We start from the raw sequence: 3508 nt of genomic DNA on the forward strand, positions 1-3508 counted from the left end.
CAAAACATTAAAGCCGTTTTTCTCGATTTTGTTGTTTTTTTTTTTTGAGTTATGACACTATTGAAGTAAATGAGCAATAGGGTTTTTTTATATGGATAAAATGAGTAACACCTACAATAAAAATAAATTTTTTTAACCCACGCGATTACTTAGCCTCTTCAAACTTCCACTTTGTCGCTACCTTAATATAGAATGGCCTAAATTGATTTTTCTTTAAAGTGCTTTGTACTAAAGTCGGAAGATTACTCACTAAGAACCTAACCGAAATCGAAAGCGACTACTGCATCGTTAAATAAGATACATTCTTGAATAAAATACAGTGTCTTCAAAAAATTCTTAACTGAGAAACTTCGGGATCGATAAAGGTTTTAAAATAATCTGTGCAGAAACAAAAATGTAAAACAAGGCATTTCTGTATTAGGATAACGAAATATACATACATAATTTGAATTTTATACATATGTACATTATATAAGCATGTAGCAAATTAAATATAAGCCGCCATCGATTCGCCAATGAGGTACAACCAAACTCGCTATCGTCTATCAGTGCTAGCTAACTTTGTTGTTGCTTTCACATGCAAAATTCTTATTTAAGCGACCGGAACTCAAACATAGCGAGCGAGAAGTGGCGAATCGATGACGGCTATACTTAAATAATAAAATAAATAATAAATTCAGTATTCTTTTAAGTTCAAAAACGCCAGTACAGCAAAAAAAATTAGTGTGCTTAAAGCAGGCTGACCAAAATCAGCAATACAGCAATACAATACAATAAGGCTTTAAGGCTTTTTCATAGCTTCAGCAAGAGCCAAAAATCCTTCTCCTAGTTTAGCTAGAGCATCATTAGTTCTTGGTTGCTGCTCAAGCATACGGTCATCGTACTCTTCTCGCTTTCTAATATGTTTTAACACAACATCAGCGAGTTCCTGTGATCCTCCTCTTTTGTTGTTTGTTCTGGATGGTGTTGCCTCAATGGGTAAGTTGGAAGGAGAAATATCGCTGCGAGAAAAAAATATTGGTTCTGCAGGGAGGACTATTGCTGATGGGTGGACTGCAGGGTTCTTCTACCGTAACTTGCAAAGCTGAGACTTCCTCATGTTCAGTGGAGCATACAGTATCCTATAATATTAAAAAAAAAACATTAATACTCGTATGAACGGGTGGACTGCAGGGTTCATCTACCGTAACTTGCACAAAGTTGGGACTACGTCATGTGCAGTGGAGCATACAGTATCCAATAATTAAAAATGGGATCTATTCTTGCCTGGAATCCCAGCTACTGAGCAGGAATCCCATCCACTGTCATCATTCCCAGTGCCTCAAGTGCTTGGCTGTCAAAATCTCCCAAATCATCAGGCTTTGGCCCGCCTCCTGTGCCCATTTGGTCCGCTTTGAGCCTTCTCGCCCGACTACGCAATGGTTTTTTTCCAGTTTGCCAGTGACTGCAAAAAGGAAATACAAAGTAAAAATTTTTTGCTAAATAAATGCATGTTGCTACTTACCTCCTTCCACTTAATTGGGGTACGTGTGGGCCCGTTCAGCGCATTCAAATTTTTGGCTAGTTCCTCCCACAGATCTTGCACCTGTCGTGGCTGCGCAGGTGTATTTTTTCCAGTCACCAGCTCTGGATTCTTCTTTGTATATACAATATAGCATTGCAGTTGTTCCTGCGTTGTCCGCGGAAATTTTCTGCAAGAAACACATTTAATAAATTGAGTTATTTGCATAAATGGCTAAATAAGTTAAAATATACTTACTTTTCTCGCTGCTGCGTTTCCATTTTTCGTCTGTCAATTTCATTATTTTAGTAATCAGCTGTGAATAGTGCTGCCAATAATTTCGCTTTCACCACAAGGTGAACTTTTCCTTGTTCATAAGTTGCTAGGATACCCGGTACAAGTATTGGTTACAAAATTGTAACAAATTTAAGGTGACAAGTTATTGTAACCAAATTGTTATAATAGACCTGTAAAAGAGAACTTAGCATGCGCACATTGTTTGACTTGCTTCTGAGTCCAGGGCCCTTACTCTGTAATTCGATACGCAAAGCAATGCGATTCGAAAATCAAACGCGATGCGATGGGAAATTCGCACTCTCTATTGCTTTCGCATCCCCACCAATGTTGCCTTTTTACTTGTACGCTTATTTCTCAAGAAGGGTTGGCATTACTGACAGAAACGTGAAAGAAATAGAGAACAAAAGAAAGAAAATAAAAACGTTTAAAGGATAAAGGATTGCAAGTTAATTTATTTTAATTAAAAAATGGATTCTGTGGCGTTATGGGATGACTTTCAGAATGAAGAAAGGGTCCAGAGGAAAATAATTCGAGATAACTCAAACATTATGACCCTCAGCGATAAAAGGTAAGTTGAAATATTAGTGTTTTCAAATTACTCAGCATACAAATTTTAATTTTGTATCCTTAGTTTTGTTCAAAATTTTCGGCTCAGTAAAGAAGCATTTATGTACGTGTTGGACAGCATAAGAAGTGAACTAAAAGTTTCCCAAAGATCTACCGCAGTCCCTGAAATAGTGAAACTTTCGACCACTTTAAAATTTCTCGCTCAGGGCGGTTATCAACACTCTATTGGACAAGATCGACATGCAGGGCTGGCACAACAAACCGTATCAAGATGCATTTTAGAAGTATGCAACGCGATTGAAAAAGTTTTGTGTCCGAAACATATAGTGTTTCGTATAAACAACCAAGAGAGAGTTGATGCCAACAGGAGCTTCTATCAAATGTGTGGAATCCCAGGAGTTATTGGAGTGGTGGATGGGACGCACATCCAAATAATAAGGCCGACAAGGAACGAACATTTATTTTTTAACCGCAAATTAAAGCACAGCATAAATGCAATGGTGGTAAGAGGATGATCTACTGAATATGCTATGTATGTATGTATCTTTGTATTTTAGGTATGTGATCACCAAATGCGTATTAGAGCTGTCAACGGAAGATTTGGAGGTGCGTCACATGATTCCCATGTGTGGAACTTGTCAAGCGAGCGGGATTATTTAAAATCAAATTATGCGAATGGAGACAATGGTGTGCGAATCCTTGGTAAGTTCCTTTTAATATCCATTCACGAAATCTTTTATTGACAATTGCACTTCTGTCCTACCATAGGTGACTCTGGATATCCGCTGGAACCATGGCTATTAACTCCGTATAGAAATGCTGCGGAAAATTCTGACGAGCTGTTTTTTAATCAAAGTCTATCGAAAGGAAGATCATTAGTAGAACGAGTATTTGGCGTGTTAAAAGGTCGATTTTGATGCCTTTTAGCTGCACGGGAGCTTCATTATGCTCCAGAAAAAGTTGTTAAAATACTCAACGTATGTTGTGCTCTTCACAACATATGTATTTGGTATAATGTCGAGCAACCTACAGATATTAGAACTGAGCCAGAAGAAACTGTAACCGTTAATGCTGATAATACAGAAGAAATAAATTTTGTCAACATTGCTAGAAGATTAAGAGAAGAAATAAAAAACAATTTGA

At 37.5% G+C, this 3508-nt stretch overlaps 1 pseudogene; it reads left to right on the forward strand.

The window, feature by feature from the left end:
* Window positions 1-2657: 2657 nt before the first annotated feature.
* Window positions 2658-3492, forward strand: LOC118735401 (annotated as a pseudogene).
* The last annotated feature ends 16 nt before the right edge of the window (window positions 3493-3508 follow it).

The sequence above is a fragment of the Rhagoletis pomonella genome, unplaced genomic scaffold, assembly GCF_013731165.1.
Source record: "Rhagoletis pomonella isolate Grant_MI unplaced genomic scaffold, Rhpom_1.0 Rhpom_scaffold_00001, whole genome shotgun sequence".
Taxonomy (NCBI): Eukaryota; Metazoa; Arthropoda; class Insecta; order Diptera; family Tephritidae; genus Rhagoletis; species Rhagoletis pomonella.